We start from the raw sequence: 21,109 nt of genomic DNA on the forward strand, positions 1-21,109 counted from the left end.
GCTGGAGAGTGTGTTGGAGCTGTTCAGTATGCAGTGAAAAGAACAGAGGAGGAGAGAAAGAGGTGTGCGCATGCATGGGCTCTATCTTGCTCCTGCTCCTTCATCGGCAGTAGCCAGCCCCCTGCGGCACATCACTGCCCTCTAGCTGCAGTGGGAAATGCACCAAGCCCTTTGCCTCCAACCCCTTTGCTGCCATATTCACACATCTCCTAAACCTGGTGCACCTTCATAAACTTTGGCTCTTGCCCAACTAGCAGAGGAGGAGCAGACAGGAGAGAGAGAGGCCCCCACACTCAGGTACTTGACCTTAGGAGAGCCTTGTGAACTCTCCACTTGGAAGAAAAGAAACCACTTTGTTATAACTCCTTCTCTCCCATGTATGACCTGTTTTTGGATGGACTAGGTTGGTCTAATGGAGACCTATTCGTTTGCCTACTAATACAGTCAGTAAATGTGTGGGTTAAATACTTCCTCTTATCACAGCACAGTCACTGATGGAAGTCTACAACTACTGTGAAGGTGGTTAAAGGTGGTATAATTCTCCCTATAAAGCAGTTTTGAGCAAGCAGCTGTTTAATAACTTCTACTATCTCATGCATGGTGGTTCTTACCCAGAAGCATGTCTATCTTCTAAGTTTAGATGGAAACTAGGGGTGCTTTCTCAGCTTGCATTACACTAAGACCCTTGCACTGTACTCAGCTTGAAAATTAGGACAATGTACGTGGTTTACCTGTAGAGAAAAGAACATACGTCATGTGTGATGAATGCAACCGATTGTACTGAAGAAGCATCTGAAGGAGGGAGTGCTGACACTCTTGAAAATCTTTTGGGCTTTTAAGGTGCCATTCGACTCAAATCCTGCTGTTCTACTGCAGATCAACATGACTACCCACCTTAAACCAATTATATTATTTCAGAAAGCAAAACAAATGATAGGTATACACATTTTCCTATATCTCTGTAGGAAATGCATCATTTGTGAAGTGTTTCATTTGACGCAAGGCTTTGACTTGTATTTTTCTGCCAAGACCTGACCCTGGAAACAGTATCTTCCATATCATACATTACTTGATATTTTTTCAACATTGCATATGCATGTTGATAAAGAATAAAGTAAAATGTGTCTTGATGGTTATTAGAACAAGTTTATTAGACTCTTATGGAAGAATAGTGGTCGGCCACCATAGAAAATGGAATGCTGGACTAGATGGATACCCCGGTCATGGTATACCTAGGGCACTGAAAAACCTTGCACTGGCCTTGGGTTGACCATACCATTTAAAATTTGGACTTGTGGGCCACCATACCAAAAAGGTTGGGAACCACTACCCTAGTCAGCGACTAATCCTAAATCATGACAGGAAGCTACCCCACTGAACTATTTTGGTGCTACATTTTGGCTTTCAAAAATGCTTAGGATATTGCTGCAGGAACTGATTTATGAAAGAGGATTAGGAGACAGGGTCTTATTCTCTTTGCATTTTATATTATATCCATGCTAATCTAAATCTATACACATCAATGGAATTTATTCCAGGTTGTGAAGTAGAATCAAGGCCTAAATAAGCATGTGTTGCTGAACATCAAAAAGGCATTTGTTTTGGGTGGTCCATGTTGGTAAGAACTTGGAGCATTGAGATTAAATGAAGCAGAGGAAAATGTAGGCAGAATATCAGAAGTTTCTCAGAATTAGCTCCAGGAAAGAAATATTTGTTTAATTTTTCAAGAAATGTGATGCTTCTAAGTGCTTTGAAATGAAGGTCTGAAAAGAGCTTGAGAGATGAGCCCACTGGGTGGTATATTCAGGAACATATTACTCCTTTCAGTGTTCTTTTTACACATTTTAAATGTATCTTTAAAAGTCTGCAAGGCTATTGAAGTATTAACTCTTTACTGTCCAGGATGCTGAAGATACATGGGTCTATGCCCCTAAAAACAGTTTACTATAGGTAAATTTCTGCCTCTCCTATGGAGACAGGATTATACCTAATAAACTTTCTGTGAAGGACAACCATGTTGAAAGAGAGGGGTTTGTATGATGTTAACCTTTACTAGGGTATATGTGAGTGATCCATCTATTCCTGTATCATGTCAATCTAACAGATTGGCTGATAGGCTGTGAGTGCCAGTTGTAACAGCTAGCATTGGCCAATCCAACCTGATCTCCCACACCGCCCCCCCCCTCTCTCTCATTTCTGTGTTGACTTTCCAGAAGGCAGATACCCAACTTGATTCTTAAGAGCTCCTCTCACAGCCTATGGTACCTGACACCCGTCCTGACTCCTGATGAGGACAGCTCTTTGCCATAGGCTCCCCTTTGCTATAGCTGACATAGCCTAATTATTGAGATGTCCTGGCAGGCAGCCACTGGGTGGGGACTAGGAGATTAAGGTGGCCCCAAAGTGGCACTAGATGCACTAAATTCTGTTTCTAACTATAAGGAGTACGGCTGAGCTCCTATGAAAGAGTTCCATACATACAATAGTTTCTGCTGCAGAACTTGCTTTCTCTTCTGCTAGAACTTTCATTTGTACAACAACAGTGGTTTACAATAGATCCTTGAACAAACAGATGCTTTAGTGGAAGAGGAAGCACATTCCATAGCAGAGACTATCTTGCATGCATGGAATTAGTTCACAGGATTCAAGTCAATCCTTTTTGAAATGTAAAGATCTTTTGAAGAACTGTGTGGTGTGTGTTGATATGATGAAGGTACCACTCTTCTCCTCAAAAGATATCACAATTGCAACCTTTTATAGGAGGTTCACTCTTTTCCAGTCATGAAATTTGTTCTATTTGTGCCGTATATAGTTTAATTCAGTGGACATATCCATTCATTTCAGCAGACAAGGATCTTTTCATTCACAACTGTGAGCTTTAAAGATACGCAATTCAGCATTTAGGTTAATTGTGGTAGCTTGAGTTATACTGGGTTGACAGCCATGTCCTTTCTGTTCTTCTGTCATATGTCTACTGTCTTCATTGAGATGAGGTAGTATAGAAATTTTTTAAATTAACAAATACATGAATAAATTACAAATCCCATGTAATCCACACCTAGTTTTGACTGGAAATGAGGTAATTTCTCTGGTAGAAATATTATTAAGAAGCTGCCCAGATTCTCAAAATCCTGTAATAAAACAAAATGCCAATCCAAGCACAAGGAAGTCTTATTCGTATCACATTCACCCTTCACGTGAAAGTACAATTACTATGCCAGAAGTTAACGTGCTTTGGGTTTGTACAGACAAAAGAATTTTGAGTTGAATCAAGTTTTTCTAATCACATGAGCAACAGTAACTAGTTTCAGGTGGGTTGCCTTATTGGTCTGCAGTAGATTCAAGTCCAGTAACACCTTAAAGACCAACAAGATTTCCAGGGTATAGGCTTTCAAGAGTCAAGATCCCTTCATCAGATAAAAGGAACTCTCAAAATGCTTAACTCTTGAAAGCTAATGCCCTGGAAATCTTCTTGGTTTTTACAGTGTTAGTGGACTCGAATCTTGCTTAGTAATTGGTTTATGGATCATACTGCCATTGATTAAAGTCTTCAGGTTGCCACCTACTGGCTGTTCCCCCATTTAAGGTAGCCCATCTGGCATTCACCACTGCCTACCTTTTTCAGACATAGCCCTAATGGAAAGGGCTCCCTGAGGAGGTGAGGGTGGTGCTAGCACTAGAAGTTTTTAGGAGGTGCTTAAAGGTCATTTTATTTGCCAGGGCTTTTACTGGGGTGTAAACTGCAGACATTTTGGAGGGAAGGGGAGTCATCATGCTTTGTACTTTTTAAAGCATACAAACACACTTCATATGTTTTAAATTTGGATCAGTACGTTTCTATGGACATGAAACAGCTTTCAGGTAAAATCTAGAAAATTTAATGTAGAAAAACAAAAAAGTCCATGCAAGAATGGAAAGGAAAATGAATCAAAGGAGGCATGTCTCTTTAATTTTCTGTGACAAAGGTCTGGTAAATCAATTAAAGTATTTGCCAACCACTACCACCACAGCTATCTAGTCAATTTGCAATTTGGTTCAATTTTGCTGAAGGCAGTGTGGTTGTCCAGTGGTAAAGGGATTTGGGTTGACCTACCAATTTTCCAGGTCACCATGTAGTCCCTGGAATGTCTGAGTTACAGAAAAAGAATGAGGCAGGTGTTTTTGTAAGGAAGATTTCTTTCCTCTTTGAGGTAAGCTGAGGGGACTTAATAGCACTGCATTTTTGACAAACTCTTTGAGGTAGCTGCCACAGTCCTAAACTCTGTAGCCAAGGCACAGAGTATGGAGTCTTTTCCACATAGTTTCTCTGGGATATCTGACACAACCTATCAAGATTGCCTTTTATCAGAATTACCCACTTTGGCAAGTCTGTCATCACTCACACACAATGTGCTTCATGCTAGATTAATCTAAATACGATGCACATTTAGGACATGAGCAGAAGGACTGAGGAGAAAGAGTGGGGGAGGGGAGCAGGAATTTTTCATCTTGAAAATGGAATTTGGATCTCAAATGTTAAGGAAGCAAATGAAGATCAGTCATTGTAATATTTTGTTTTGCTACAAAACCCCAAAGGTAATGGAAAGGAAAAAGAAGAATGCACAAAGTTAGCAGAAGAAATATAAGTGTCAAGTCTCATAGTCCCTCTAAGTGAAGCGAGTTTTTTCCCTAAGATGACTGCATATTACCTATAGTACACAAGTTGGCTGAATTGCATGCCACAAACACAAATTGGTGGGGGCAGTGAGGAAGACTTTGCCAGCAGTAAACTTGCAGCAGTGGAGTTCTATCTGGACTAAGTTTGTCTTCTTCTCCTTGCAAGTACTTAAAACTGTGCAGAGCTCAATGGGAAGCCTAAGGGCTTGTGACACACAGCCTAGGATCTGTGTTAAGCAGCCTAACTGAACCAGACCGCGAAGGATCTGTTTCTTTGTTTTGGTTGTTTTTGTATATTATTGTATTTCAGTATTTTTTGTGAGCTGCTCTGGGGAGAAAAGTAGCACATAAATGCTGCAAATAAATAAATTTGCCATAGCCCAGATTTAGATGTTTACACTGGCATGGGAAATGGCAGCTTAATCCAGATTACTAATGAGCAACTGCACAGTACAATCAATGCTGGAAAGAAAACTGATCTGGTAGACTATCCGGAGGGGAAACTACCAGTACAAGAGAAGGAGACTGCCTATATAAATTATGCAAATATGATAGTTTTCAGAATGTATTCCTGTCAAAGGAAGCAGAAAAGTTCTGTGTAGTACACCAATTCTTCTGGAATCGTGTCTGGCTTTTGAGAATCACAAGGTATTACCTACCAAGCCTCTCTTTGCTATTTTGTCTGTTCCCAGGATGAATCCCAAAATGATCACTTCCTCAGCTAATACTGACACTCAGTGTGGTGTAGTGCCATGGAAGCTTGCTGGGTGACCCTAGGCCAGTCAACTAGTCTCAACCTAACCTCAACCTAGCATCAGGTTTGGAATTTTGTATGGTGGATGATATCCATGGAACACCTATTCCAGTCCTGGTTATTCATGAAATGCTATGTTGTTCTACTGAATGACATATTGCTTTCTCTTGTGAGTTACGACTTGTAATCGTAAGGGTGGAGCCAGTTAAAGGCCTAGGACTACTTGATGTGGCAATATTAGCTGGAGCTAATCAGCTGTACGTCTGGCCTGTAATCCAGGTATGAGACAACTGGAAGTCCATATGAGAGCAGGAGTTGCAGAAAAAAGGCAAATATCAATAATAATGAATTATTTATATTGTAAAATAATTGGTAAATCAGTATTTTCCTAGCAATCGTGTTACACCTTAAGCACAAATAATAACACATTTTCTGTTCTGTCTCTTTAAAATAAATGCAGTCTACTAATAATACAATCTTAAGCAGAGTTACACCTGTCTAAATCCATGGAAGTCAAAGGGTTTAGAAGAGTATAACTCTGCTTAGTATTTTACTGCATGTTTTGCTTAGTGTTTATAGCAAGGCAGAAAAATCCACTGCAATCCATTATGTCAATTTAGGTTTTGGAGGCACACAAACCCAACAGGACACTTTTATAAAATCTTTTATTTGCCTGGGAAGCTTCAGTGACCTGTCTTCTCTGACTTAATCATCTTTAACTTCTTGTTTCATTTTCTTTTGGTTTTATGTCAAAAGATGACTAATTCCTGAATCCCTTCTCTAAAACACTCTTCTAATCTTTTCACTGCCCAAATACTGTTTGTTTAATTCCAGAGAGAAGCCATCCCATTTCTGATGGATTTCTGAAGCAACAAACAGCATTATAACAAAAGTAAACAAAGTGAAACTAGTTAGTGAAGTCTTTTAAGCTGAGGGCTTCCTATTCACTTCACTTTAGAATATGAGCTCTGCCTCTCCCGTGACTTCTCATTGTGTCTAATGCATGTTGCCTCACTCAGGCCAAGTTGGCCTTGGAAATGAAATAGTCAAAATTTCCTTAACCTTCTCATTATCATCTGTAACAGATCAGCTATGCCATTTTCTAACTCTAGGCGATGGAAAGTCTTCTCATATCTGCACTGGAATTCATTATGTTTCCATCACTATCTGTCATCCTAAATCCAGTTTTTAATTGGTTGTTAATAACCAAAATCTGATTTTTGTTTTACATAGGTCATTTAAAAATAAAACAATTGAGAAATTTGCCTATGGAATTCAGGATCTGGGCCCTAAGAACTGAAACCAATGAACATGCTGAGGAAAAACACAGGGATGGAACTTTATGACGATATGTAAAAGGTAAAGGTAGGCCCCTATGCAAGCACCGAGTCATTACTGACCCATGGGGGGATGTTGCATCACAACGTTTTCTTGGCAGACTTTTTACGGGGTGGTTTGCCATTGCCTTCCCCAGTCATCTACACTTTACCCCCAGGAAACTGGGTACTCATTTTACTGACCTTGGAAAGATGGAAGGCTGAGTCAACCTTGAGCCAGCTACCTGAACCCAGCTTCCGCCGAGATCGAACTCAGGTCATGAGCAGAGCTCGGATGCAGTACTGCAGCTTACCACTCTGTGCCACAGGATGTAGATGACTGGAGAAGGCAATGGCAAACCACCCTGAAAAAAGTCTGCGAAGAAAACGTCGTGGTGTGACGTCCCCCCATGGGTCAGTAATGACTTGGTGCTTGCACCTTTACCTATGAGGTAGATCTAAATTGTATGTTTCCTCTTTGAACTTGTACAAGTTGAATGCACTTGATTCAGTGACCTGCATTACTGTGCCAACCTCAAAGTTAAGGTCAGACTCCAAATGTTGTCAAAAAGGTTTTGGATCTGGAGTTCTGGTTGTGGCCACAGTCCCTTATGTCCTACTTGAACCAAAATTTCGTCTCTTGTTTATTTGCCCATTCTAAATGTAAACGGTTTGTGTGAGTGAATCAATTCACTATAACAGGAGGTATGGGCAAGTTCACTTGCCTTATACACTGACAGCACAATCCTAAGCAGAGCTACATTTTTCTAAATCCATTTGAGTCAGTGGGCTTAGAAGGGTGCAACACTGCTTAGGATCGCACAGTGAATGAGCAAATTTAATGGAGCTAAGTTACCCACTGAGAATCATATTGAAGCACCACTATTCAGTCTCTTTTGAGTCTTCTCTTTTATCTGGAATACTTCTATTCCCCTGCCCCCCCCACATTCAGCAGAACAATATCAAACAGCTGGAGTTTGAGCGGGTCTGGGAATGAGGAGTTTTGAAGTAACTGGGACAGCCAAGAGAAGCCATCCATTTTTGAGCAGTGAGTTGAAAAATCTTGAAACCCTGTTTTTGTTCATCAGCCACTGATGTTAAAGAGATGTCAACACTGGGAAAAGGAATCCTTTGTTAAAGATTTTATCAACTCTTTAAATGTGTATAAATTAAAATCACAAGACATTTAAGGAAGGGATATCATGAGCATGAAATTGATAAAATATAGTGAAGTAGGGGAAATGTGGAAAATAGAAAGACAACACTATTTGTGTTTGTGTTTTTGAACAGAAAAACATTTGCAAGCCTTCTTCCAACATAACAAGCTCTAGGAACACCAAAGTCTGAGGTAATGAAAAATCTGTGTCGGTGAGTTAGTTCTGGAATGCACTGACAGCAACTGCTACAGAATCTATGCTTCATTGTCATTGCTACTATATTAGAACGATGAGTTATTATCAATGGGAGGATTTCTTGCTCTCACTCTGCGTTACCAAATATACTTCCTATACCCCTCCACATTCCGTGTGCCCTGGGGCTTGCCTCGTCTTTATTCCCCAGGAATAAAATCACTTGCTAGGATGGCAAGGCAGGGGGATTGAAGCTGGATCTTGGGACTTGGACCTAGCAAACTAGTTGATCCGCCAGTGCAGCTACCAGAAGTGATGTCATGCTGTTGCGGATGGCCACCAACTGCTGAATCAACTGGTTTACTATGCGCAAGCCCTGAACTCCAGCTCCAATCCCCCTTCCTCTCCATCCCAGTCAGTGGTTTTATTCCTGAGTTCAGACCAGGCGAGCCCCAACCTCAGCACACAGTAGAAAGCTTCCTCAAACTTGGCTGGCTACTTGCATGCAGAGCTCTTTCCCTATTCTCACCGTAATCCATTACACAATTTATCTTTATTTACTCAAGTAATAGGGCAATGATATACAGTTATCGCTAGTCTAAGCTCATTGAGTTCAATAGTCTATAACTGGAACAACTCTGGATAGGATTGTATTGTTAATTTGTCAAGAAGGTTATGTGTCTTGTTGCAGACTTTTAGCTGTGTTGTAGAAAAGCATTAATGCCTGCTATCTTATACAAAGGGGGGGGAAAGAAAGCAACTGTACAAGTTGTATAAATATCAATGCTGTATATGAAAGCTCATATTAATAAAGGCTAATTAAACTATGGCTTGTTTACTGAGAAATATTCAGATGATATTTTGTCCTCCCTTGAGAATCAGAGCAGATTAGGTTTGCCAACCTCCAGGCTGGGCTTGGAGATCTCTTGGAATTACAACTGATCTCCAGACTACAGAGATCAGTTCCCTTGGAGGAAATAACTGCTTTGGAGGTTGGACTCCATGGCATTATATTATGCAAACTGCTCCCTCCTCAGACTCCACTTTCCAAATCTCCAGGACTTTCATACCCTGGAGTTGGCAACCCTATAGGTTGCCCCTGCCCCCTGCCTGAATGAACTTTTTCAGTCAACTTTGGAGGGATATACAGGTGTTATCCCTGCCTTGTGATTGATTTTACAGATGTCTAGGTCAGGGACCAATCTGTATTTACAAGTCCTAAATCTTAGACCTTAGTTCTAGGCCAAAAATCTGGTTATGCGTTTAACCAACTGTCTCAACTGTGGTTGGACACAACCTGACAAAACAGCCCAGTGAATTTATTCTTAATATTATGAGAGCTGAAATAATTTAAACAGGATGCTGAAATGTGAGCTCTAAACTTATACTTCAGAAATTACCTATTGGAATCTGAAAGGTTCTCCCAACCCCTTAAGTTATGGTTATGTTTTGCTTTTCTTTTAAGGCCTCAGAGACAGTAGAAATGTAATGAATACTCATGTTTAAAAGATAAGACAAGTTGATTAGGGCAGCTTATTTACTTATTTAAAGATTTATATCCATTTTCTCTGAAAAGGACCCAAAACTACTTACAATAAGAAATAAATTACATAAATAAAGCAGTGCACAGCAAACAACAACAAATAGCAAAACAAAGGTCCCAAATCTCCTTATCTGGAAAGAGAAACATGGAGATTTCCTTGATCAGAGCAATGGGGCATCTAGTCAAGAAACCTGTTTCCCATAGTAGCCAGGCAGGCGCTTCTGGGAAATGCCCTAGTAATTGGGAGGTTTACTGCCTCTGAACATAGAAGTTCCATATAGCTACCATGGGTAATAGAAATATCTCCATTTATTTATTTACTTGCATTATTTATAGTCCAACCTTTCTCTTTGAGACTTAAGGCAGATTCGATTATACAGTGTCAGTATACGTGATCAGTGGCTGGGACATTTTTTTAAAAAAAATGCAATTTGGTATCAATTGCAGGAATTTGAAGGCAAGGAGCAATACAGCAATTAAACATGACATGTTAAATGACACAGAGGCTACCCAGTAGGTGATACTTACAGCAACGTACACTACCCAGTAGTATAGCCCACTGTCCCTTTAACAAATCTGTCTGAACCATTTTCTCCTACTTGTGAAAGCCCCCTTCTAGTGTTCAAAGCGGCAGCTTCATTCCTTCTGTCCTCTCAGTATCTGTTTGGGATATGGCTGCTCCTCTTTTGCAACGGGTGACTTACAAGGCAGAGTAACCAACAGGGCTCCTCCGATCAGCCTGGCTCTCTTTCAAAGATATCAAAGCCAGTGGTCATCACCAAATTTTGTAGCAGTGAATTCCAAAAGTTGATTGTGCCTTGTACCAAGAAACATTATCTTCTGCCTTTCTAAATCTATTACAAACTGTGGAGTGACTGCAAGTTCTAGTATTATGAGGGGGAGAAAAAAAATCTAATCCACTTTTATCACATCACACTTAATTTTATCAATCTCTTGCCATGTTCTCCTTAGTCAACCTTTTAAAAAAAACACCTAAAAAGCCCCAAATGATCTGCAGCTCCATCCTACATCCTGGCTTGAAGAATGACAACTAAATGCTATGTCAAGATGGGTAGCCACATTAGTCTGTCTATAGCAATAGAAAAGAGCAAGAGTCCAGTAGCACCAATAAGACTAACAAAATTTGTGGTCACTGTGAGTTATAAAAGCTCATACCCTACCATAAATTTTGATAGTCTTATAGGTGCTACTGGGCTCTTGCTCTTTTCTACAACTAAACGCTACGCTGGTAAACCTTGGAGTATCCCAAAGATATGCAGGTGTATCCAGAGATGATGATGGTGCACCGGGGTAACCACTATCCTGGCACAGACATGAGTGTCATTGAGGGAGTGCCATGGGTATTGGGGTCTTAGGATAGGGGCTGAAAATCCCCTCAATTATTTTGCCAGAGTTTGACAGATATCTGGTTGAGTTATTGTACAGTCCGTTTTAGCGTATGTATTGCACAGCAAGAAAAAAGAAAGAAAACAAAAACTTGGGATGGTGTGCTTCCAAATGTCTTCCTTGAACAAACCAGCTCTTCTTGCTGGCATGTCATCACCTTGCTTTGTTCAAACCCTGCCATAACCCATGTGGCTCCCCAAATTATTTATTTATGGCTTTCAGTGTAGTGGTTAGGGGATAGCTTTGCCCTTTCAGAATTCTCCTTTTATCTCCTCAACCAACCCAGCACCAGCTGCAACCTTTGGAAGTGCTCTTGCTTGCATCACAAGAGAGGGAACAAGCGATCCATGCGGGTGGGGGGCTCCAATCCTACACACACTTGCACAGGAGCGAGCCCCATTGAACTCAGTGGGATTTACTTTCCAGTGTCCATGCATCGCATTGGAATGCAATTAAAGGTGTGTGTGTGTGTATCTATTTAGCATGGAGACATCTCCGGACCAGGCATTTTTCATCAGCGAAGCAACTGCTCCAGGCGATCTGCCTCCACACTTTCTTCCCTAAACATCCTGCTGTGGTGAGGGTTTTTAAAAACGCGCTTCCACTACCGCAAAAGCGGACCCCGAACTTTCTTCCCCGCCCGCCCGAGCGATGATGAATAGGGGTCAGGCGCTTCGGCTGAGGTCCGCCGCATCCCAAGCGCGCCAGCAAGGGTGGCGGACAGACCCTTCTTGCTCGCCTGCCAAACTTTTCAGCCCAACTTCTCCAGCTTCCGCTTCTGCCCGGAGCGGGGAGGGGAGGGGGCCGGAGGACGTCCGTTTGCGACGCGCCCCTCTGCAAGCGCCGGCCGCGATTGCATCTCCCGCCCCGGGTTTATTGGGGGGGGGGGACTGTTGGCCGCCGTCCTTCGGGAGCTGCACTCCCCCCTCGGCGCGCCGCGGCTCCTCCTTTGCCCCTCCTCCTCCAGAAGGGGAGGGGAAGGACTGGGAGGCTCTGGAGGCCGGGAGAGCAAAAAGAAGGGAATTGTTGGAGAGTTCAGTCATCCCCAAAGCCTCCTTCCATATGGAGGGTCTGGCTGCCTCGATGCCACTGCCTTTCTCGCCTCTCCCGGCCGTTCCTTCTTCCTCTTCCGCTGAGCTTTGTAGGAAATCTGCAGCCTGTTCCTAAAAAAGAGGGAGCCGCGGCTCCTAAGCCCGACACCTCCTCTCGGCTCCTTCCAGATCCTGCGCTCCAGCTTTATTTTGGTGAGTGCCTGGCAGATTCGTCCGGCCTGGAGCCCCAGCCTGAGGATTTGGCTCTCTCTTTGTTGCTGTTTATAACTTCACTGCGTGTCTCCCTTAAGCATCACCAGAGATACGGGGAGAGTGAAGTAGCAGAAACAATCTCTTCTCCCTCCCCAAAGTTAAATGTTTTATTTTTTAAGAAACTGAGGAGAAGTTAGTTTCCAAGTTTCGGAAATCTCCCTAGCAGTATTTTCTTGTGTTGGGAATTTAGGAAGGTCACTGCGGGGATCTGTTTGTGGGATGCCTTGACGGGTCTGAGATCAGGAACCGCTAAAATTCCGCGCTGATGCCTTTCATTGTTTTTACGCGGGTGGTTTTTCATCGGACAGGTGGACCTTGCAAGCGGTTCTACTTTTTCTCAAGCATCTCGTTCAGTAATGGAGGGCCTTGCGTTTGCTTGCCTTACAGCTTTGCTGCGGGTCTTGCTGGAATGCACCCCCCCCCCCCCGCAAAACAATCCATTTCATTTTCTCATCTAAGTAAAACGGGGGGTAATCTAGGAGCCTCTAAGCAAGAACGTAGGGATTGATTTCAGAGTTTTGTAGGATTTGCAGAGAACGGGGGGCGGGAGAGGAGCATCTAAAGGCAGCAGCAGCATCTTTGGTTGGTGACTTTGTAAAAGGGCTGCGTCTATACAGAGCATGCATGCATGGATGAGTTTGCACAGAGTGGGAAAAAAGTTCGCCTTTGCTTTTTCTTGTGCAGTTGCTTATTCTCAGCCCTTTTGTGACTATCTTCGAATAATACAGAAAGTGGAGGTCGTTGCTTTCCCCCTTCTGAATGGGGATTTTACACAGTTTTATAACTTGCTCCTTTGACTGCAAGGGACTGAAAGGTAAAACTTGTTTACAGCAGTATCTGAATTCAGATTTTTTTTTAAAGAAAGGATGCATAACACTTGTTGATAAATTGGGAAAATATTTTCTCGTAGCTCAAGTAGCAAAATACGTTTTGATATCTAAGGCCCAATCTTGTCAACTTTAAGTTCTTTTAAATTCTTGAGATTTCAGTACATGTGATTTCAGCACCTGCTTAATTCTGTTGATGTCAGTAGAAGAAGAAAGTGCTTAGTTTTGGCTGAATCGTGGCCCTAGTGTTCATGAGAAGTACTTCATGAGATTTAATTAAATATATATGCATTTATTGAATGATGCTCTTATCATTTCAGTTTTTATAATAAAATTGATATTATTGAACAACAATTTTGATAGTGTGCTTATAGGAAACTTGCAGATCCCATTTAAGGGGATTGTGCATTTTTTGTGAATTCTATGACAAACATAACTTCACGAAAAGAAACTTTCCTGAACTTTTCTTCTTTTGACCCCCACGCTACAATTTTTAACCATGTAATCCTATAGTTCAACAGAGAAGTATGTAAAACTCCCTATAACTATTTTCCCCTATATATATACTAATGCTTTTCGCAGAAGTTTTGCTGGGAACTAACAGTGGCATCTTAAGCAGGGTAATATCCTTCTAGCCCCTCTTCCTTCAGTGGACTTAGAAGGGTGTACTAGCTCTGTTTAGGACTGTGCTATAAATGAAGTTCATCTTTTCTGTTTTGTTTTTCATGCTCCCCAATATCTTGCTTATTAGAAACTTTAAAAGATGGCTATTTTCCTGTACATTGTCCTCCTAAAATGACTAAGAACAGAGTCTAAATTACAGGTGGCTGTTTCTAACAGATGACATCGAGTAGATTTGTAATTCCAGTGTGATGTGGTCTGTTACCTGGTCTCTTAACTGCCATAGTGGATCTGAAATGCTCACATGTAGCAATATCTCTGGGTTCACAGAACTGAACCTGCATGTTGTTCTAGTGTGCAATCCAAAACAGAGTTGCACTCTGCTAAGCCCACTGAAGTCAGTGGGATTAGAAAGGTGCGACTTTGTTTGGCACTACACTGCCTAAATTGCTGTATTATCTCCGTGGGGTCTTTCACCTTCTGTGTTTTGAGCCTTGCACCGAGAACTAATCTTTGGAAATCACCGAAAATCACTGTTGATCTGAAAGAATGAGAATCACAGAGGAGAGGAGAGGAGTTTCTTTATGGTCCTTATCCATCATCTGTTGGTGAAAGTGTGCTGTGTAAAGTTCAGAGGTACCGTTCTTTCTAAAGGGGAGACAGACTGGGAGAACGTACCGCCATAAGTGCTTTCAACAGATGGATGATTTTGCTGATAATTTTGTATTTTCTTGCATTCCCCATGAAAAATGTACTCTGTTTTCTGGAAGTAACCCTCCTTCTCAAACCTCCCTTTAGTAGATGTTTACACTTTGCCATTAGAAATGTAAGTTCTGCTGTTACTTACTCCGAAAGTTGCAGATAACTGGGTGGATGAGGAGGTCATGATGTGTGCTCCTCCTGAGTTCAGACTTAGGCGTCTGCTCCTTGCTAACATTGAGCCTTTCTGTGATTTTTTTCCTATCCACAAACTTGCCATAACATTTCTGCAATTTACAAGTACAAAACATTAAAAGCAGTCGTCACAGTTTGCAGTAATGGATAAAACCAACCACAGTCATGCTTGAGAGAACTTGTTAAACAATTGCTTATTCTGGTAAAGCAAGGAAAAGATTGACAGGGGAAAAAACCAGCTGGGTTAAGAAAGGATGAGTCAAGTTTTCTGATTTACGTCCCTTTTTAATTCTTAGAAAGGAGGAGTAATGAAAACACTTTCCTTATATAGGCTGGCAAAGGAAACAAGCGTAGCCCATACACTTAAGACACTCTTTACCTTCATAGCTTGAGGGCTGGCTTGTGGTACGTGACTGAGTAGCTAAAGGTCATTAGAACAGCCTTTAATAGCTACATCCAGAATTAAAACACTGAAACTACTGTTGGAACAGAGGCCTTGATTGCAGAAGCATGTTGCATTGGGCCTATTTCTGCTGACAGTGTAGGCCGTGAGAGTTGTTTCACTGATTTTTGTGGGAATCATGGCAAACCAACATTGCACAGATCTGGAATTCTTATAGTCAGTAATGGAATCCAATATGTGAACCCTTTTAAATGGTTCATTATTGGTCCAATATACTGAATTGCTTTTGGGGATATTCAGTTTACAGGCTCGCAGATCTCTGACTGGTTATCTTGTGAATGTTTTTCTTGCCAGCAAACTGAGCTGTGAAAAATGACAGAATGCAGCTTCCTTTGATATGAACTAGGGTAGCTGAATATGCAGACTGTTGTATATGGACTTGGGAAACGTGTAGCACAGTCCTGTGCAGGTTTAAGGCCTGTTGTATTCAGTGGGTTTTAACTCCCTGATAAGCATGCATAGGATTGCACTTTTGAGTTCCAGTCCCATGACAATCTTGAATTCACAGGGTAGCACTGAGCAAGTCACTATATTTGAGTCTTAAATACATAAGGATAGGTTTAAAAATTTAGGTGGATCAAAAGTACAACACATGCTAATCCTACCTTAGTGGTAAGGGTATCTCTCGGTTTCTTCTCAAAAGCTCTGAAATCACTTCATCAATCTACACCTGCAAAGGGTTCGTTGCAAAGGGTTAGTTGCAATCTATACCTGCAAAGGGTACAGTAACCTTTTACTGTAAATACTATCCTGCATTGTTTAATTTAGCCTCAATCTGTCAGTGGTTTTGGAATTTAAAATAAAAGGTGTCCCCATTGCCCAAAGTCATGGAAGGCCTTGTGTGATGTCCTAATAAAAGTCAGCAGGCCAGATATCAGAGCAGAGGAGCCAGTGACATGCCGAGATGCAAGGCAGGCAAATAGAGAGGACAGAAGAATCATCAAGAGAGAAGTTTGGTGATTCAGCCCATCAGTCAGCCAGTTTGGTGTAGTGGTTAAATTGTTGCTCTAGGATCTGAGGCACTGCCATGGAAGCTTGCTGGGTGATCTTGGGCCAGTCATATACTCTCAGCCTAAACTACCTTACAGGGTTGCTATGAGAATAAAATGCAGGAAAGGAAAACAATCTCAGTCACTGTGGTCTCCATTGGGAAGAAAGGTGGGATATAAATGAAGTGAAGAAATGAATAAATTTGTACTTCTCTTCCTTGAGCACAGATTAAAATTTCTTTAGAATGATTGTTTGAAGGGCTTTGTGAATAATAGATATATGCAGAATGGCATACGGTGAACAAATGTAAAGAATCAGATATTTATGTTCTGGGTTCTTAAAAAATGTCTGGTTTCTGAACCATGAAGAGACATAAAGATTAGGGTGACCCACTCCTTATCAACCAGATTCCTCCCCACACATGAGTTGCCCTATTTTATGCTCCATGGCATCCAGATTGTATTGTATGTATAGTAGCAGAAACCTCAAAGACAATTTTAATCTAGATCTAGTTTATGATTTATTTAGAAGGAACTAATTTAGGGCCAAGTGAAAACAGTGTGCTAACTACATGAGTTGTGAAGGCCACAGACCTCTGTCATTTGATGTTTGTCTCTTTAAAAATGCACAAAAGCTGAGTTCTGATTTTTTTCTTGGTTGCTGCCTTTGTATATTGCAGTGAGTAATATAGACACATGGAGGTGAACATGGTCAGTAAACAGTACATAGCTGCATCCTTTGGCACTGGGAGAGAATGTGATATAGTTGTTGAGAAGAGTGTTGAAATTGAAAGGTCTAAGTGCAAAGCCGTGGAAGTTCACCAGGTGAATTTAGACTGATCACTTTCAGCCTAATCTATATCATAGAGTTGCTGTGAATGTAAATGTAGTGGCTGCTGCCATATACACCGTTTTGAATTCTTTAGAAAAAAGGTGGGATAGAAACGTATTTATTTATGTCATTTATTCCTGGCCTTTCTCCCCAGTGGGGACCCAACGTGGCTTATATTGTTCTCTGCTCTATTCTGTCCTTACAACAACCCTGCGAGAGAAAGTTAGGTTGAATGTGAGACTGGGCAAGATCACCAGCAGAATGGAGATTCAAACCTGCATTTCCCAGATCCTAGTATGACACTCTAACCACTAGACAATGCTGGCAAATTGATGGTGGGTATATTTTGCATTGCTATCCCAATCTGTTGAAAGAACGAAGTTGTGATTGCCTCAAAATGACATGGATTATGTGAGACTCCCCCTCATGCTTAACAAATACTCCACAACTCCTTGAGACACCTTGTGCCATCATTTTTGGAGGAAGAACCAGGAAAGGGTTACTTTGCCCAGGATTTCAGTGGACTGCACTGCTGGCCTTGTAGATGTCTTGAGAAGATCTTTGCATGGGTGATGATGCCTGGGCTATTCTGCCCTCTGGCTTTGTGCCACTTAGCATGAGGAGGTACTGATACCAAAAATCTGCGTTAGTGGATCTATGCACAAGGCTGGCCTGGCTCGATGAACTTTGTGCGAGTTTCCTTGCAGGCTGGCTATAGGATCTAGGGAGCCACCTTAATGGTGGTGCCCCAGCTGCAGAACTCCTTGCCCAAGAAAGTGCAACTGCTTTCCTTCTTGCTGGTTTTCAGGATGCAAATGGAGACTTTTATCTTGGAGGCTTTTCTCCGACTAGGATTCTTTAGGCTACAACGTTGTTGCTTTTAATTCTTACTTGCATATTTTCTCGTAAGGGAGCTATATGAGTTTTACTTGTTTCTTAATTTTTTATTTTATTGCAAACCAGGTGGAAAGCTTTTGCTGGGGAGCACTGTAGGTATTTAATAAATTAAAACAAATAATGTTCTTCGGAGTTAACCCTTCTGTTTCTAGATACCTATGTTACAAACATTGATAGCATTTACTGTAATAATGTTATTGCATAATTATGTTATTATTCAACTAGAAACTTTTAAACTACTTTATACTACTTTTAAAGCTTATTGTAATTCGTGGCCTTAGAAGGGTGCAACTCTGTTTAGGATTGCGCTGTAAATCAAGTAATTTACTTAAGTGTAGATAAGTAAAAATGTGCATGAACTTGGTCGGTTCCTGGGTTGGTGCACGTCTGTCTTCTTGCTCTACCACTTCCCTTTTCACATGGAGAATTGTGATGTGCTGGTGCAGGCATGTGTGTTAACTGGAGTTAGTCTCCTGTCCCATTATTTGTAGAAAAGAGCAAGTGTCCAGTGGCACCTGCAAGACTAACAAAATCTTGATCTACTCCCATTATCTGGAATTCAAAACTAGGGTTTAATCCAGGTTTAGAATCCTGGTTAGTGTTCATAGGTTATATCATGCCTGTACATGCTTACTTCTGTTTGTAAGCAATGTGTGTGTTTACAAATGAAATGGGGGACCAGGACTTGGTTGGGCTTCAGTCACATGTTGAGCTGTACATGCTGTGGTGTCGGTGTTGGCATCTGGGCCGTTTTCACAGTTTACTGGCCACAGAACATTGCACCAAGTGCCAGGAAGATGCTGTCATTCTGGTAGGGCCGGATCTAGAGTTGCTGGCGCCTGGTGCAACCCTTGCCCGGCCCTCTGCGTGTGTGCGCAGCATGTGTGCGCTCCCGGTGTTGTGTGATGACGCCACTTTTGAGATGTCATCACACAGAGGTGGGAGGCGTGCCGCCTGTGCGGCAAGCCGGCCGCTCCAGCACCTGGTGTGCTGTGGAGCTGGCGGCGGCGGTGGCGGAGGTGTGCGCTGGGGTGGCCAGCTTGCTGTGCGGGCGGCTGAGTGCAGGGCTGGGAGGCCTTCCACGCGGTTTGCCTGCCCCGCTGCCCCATGCCGCCCATGCGGTAAGCTGGCTGCCCCAGCGCACAGTGTGCCGTTGAGCTGGAGGCGGTGGTGGTGCGGGCGGGCGCTGGGGTGGTTGGCTTGCTGCGCGGGTGGCTGAGCGCAGGGCTGGGAGGTTCTGCACGTGCGGCAAGCCTGCCGCCCCATCGGTGGGGCAGGTGAGGGCCTCCCAACCCTGCGCTCAGCCTTCCTCATGGCAAGCCGCAGCGCGCTCCAGGAGGCTGGCAGCCGCGCCTTGCGCCCCTTCTTTGGCGGTGCCGGGGGCAGGCTACCCCCCTGCCCCCCTCGATCTGGCCCTGCATTCTGGGAGCTTGGCATGATGTTCCTTGGCCGGTAAGCAGTATGAAAATGGTCCTGATAGCCTTCCAGTCAAAGTTCAAATTTCTAATTTTGAACTATAGAGCCTTAAATGTGCAGGACTGTTCCTCATCTCCAGGATTCCTATGGGTGTGTTTTTTTCCTGCCTATCTGTAGGACTTCTTGTTTTGCTCTTTCTCCCAGGAGCAGCATGCAATGTTGACACATCTCTCAATTTATCCTTACAACTATCCTGTGAAGTAGGTTAAGCTGAGAGGGAGTGACTGGCCCAAGTTTATCCAATGAGATCCATGGCTGAGCAGGGATCAGCTCAGAACATCTTAATGACTTTAGCATTATGAAGGCTTGTATAGAGGCAATTTCAGTGGCTGACCCAATGATGTGCCATTCTCTTGGAGAGTAGTCAAGAGTTCAAACCCTAAGAGCCAGTTTGGTGTAGTGGTTAAGAGTGCGGGGCTCTAATCTGGAGAACTGGATTTGATTCCCCACTCCTCCTCTTGAAGCCAGCTGGGTGCCCTTGAGTCAGTCACAGCTTCTAGCTCTCTCAGTCCCACTCACCTCACATGGTGATTGTTGTGGGAATAATAATAACATACTTTGTAAACTGCTCTGAGTGGGTGCTAAGTTGTCCTGAAGGGCGGTATATAAATTGAATGTTGTTGTTGTTAACTTCCATATTGAACTGAGGCCATTTCTGTTAAACTAGTTTTTGGTTACTAGGGTTAAGAACGGTCTACAGACACTTCAGCAGACAGCTTTTTGCCATAAAATTGATTCTGAATGTTTTATTTTGTTTTAAATAACATCTGTCAAGAGTCCTTGGAGTGTGCTTGGTTAAAATTTTAAATGCTATAGCCTAAAATGGCATTGGCTTTCTGCTTCACAGGATAATGTTGTAGATGCTCTGTTCAGACAACTTTGAAACCAGGTTCAAGGAGTCATGGGTAAACTGTGGGATTCTAACACAGGAACTGGTTCCAGATCCTGGTTCAGCCATGGACTCTCTGGCTGTCACTGGCCTATATCCAACTCCATGTTCTAAAATATTAAGGGCACAGAAGCTTTTGGAAAGGGAGACAGAGATTTTCACCAGTTCCCCTTTTCCGACTGCAGTCTTCTACTTTGACCCCTGTGCTATTCCTGGAGGGGGGGGGCTAAGTGGGCTATCAAAGTGGGAGGGGGGAAACCTTTTCTTATGAAAACATAAGTGCTCTTAAATCTTCATAACTGTATTGTTTATTTATTTATTTGACATTTGTACACCTCTCTTCTCCCCAAAGGGACCCAAAGTGGTTCAGAGGAACTACCAAAATTTAAATTTCCCGAATAATACAATTAATGAACAAGAATCTGAAAACACAAAAAAAGAAACAGACCCTGGACTGGTTCTTATTGACAAGACTGCCTAATACAGGCCCAGACTGTAAGCTCCAGGCCAGGAGTCTTTTTGCTCATGCCCAAGAACTTACCCCTCTGACCTCACCCAGGCTTCAAATACCTTGCAAGGAGAGGAAGACAGACAACTCAGATAGAACCCCAGCTGCTGCTGACTTGCTGGCAGCAAGATCTTCCTCACTTCCCCCTCCCAGTACTCTGGTTGGCTACAGGCTGCTTAGGGTTTTCAAAATCCAGGTGGGACCTGGAGATCTCCCAGCATTACTACTGATCTCCAAACTACAGGAAGCAGTTCCCCTGGAGAAAATGGCGGCTTTAGAGGGTCAACTTTATGGCATTATACCATATTGAGGTCCCTCTCCAAACACTGCCCACTCCAGGCTCCACCATCAAATCTCCAGGCATTTCTCAACCTGGAGCGGGCA

General features: G+C 42.5%; 1 protein-coding gene across 2 annotated transcripts in view; it reads left to right on the forward strand.

Annotated features, from left to right (window-relative positions):
• The first annotated feature begins 12,039 nt into the window (after positions 1–12,039).
• BOC (BOC cell adhesion associated, oncogene regulated) overlaps positions 12,040–21,109 on the forward strand; it is a 98,020-nt gene continuing 88,950 nt past the window's right edge. For both annotated transcript variants that reach the window (XM_054974153.1, XM_054974154.1), the window contains exon 1: positions 12,040–12,269. The gene's annotated coding sequence lies outside the window, so the exon portion shown is untranslated. The remainder of the gene's footprint in view (positions 12,270–21,109) is intronic.

Source organism: Eublepharis macularius, chromosome 3 (genome assembly GCF_028583425.1).
Source record: "Eublepharis macularius isolate TG4126 chromosome 3, MPM_Emac_v1.0, whole genome shotgun sequence".
In the NCBI taxonomy this organism is placed as follows: Eukaryota; Metazoa; Chordata; class Lepidosauria; order Squamata; family Eublepharidae; genus Eublepharis; species Eublepharis macularius.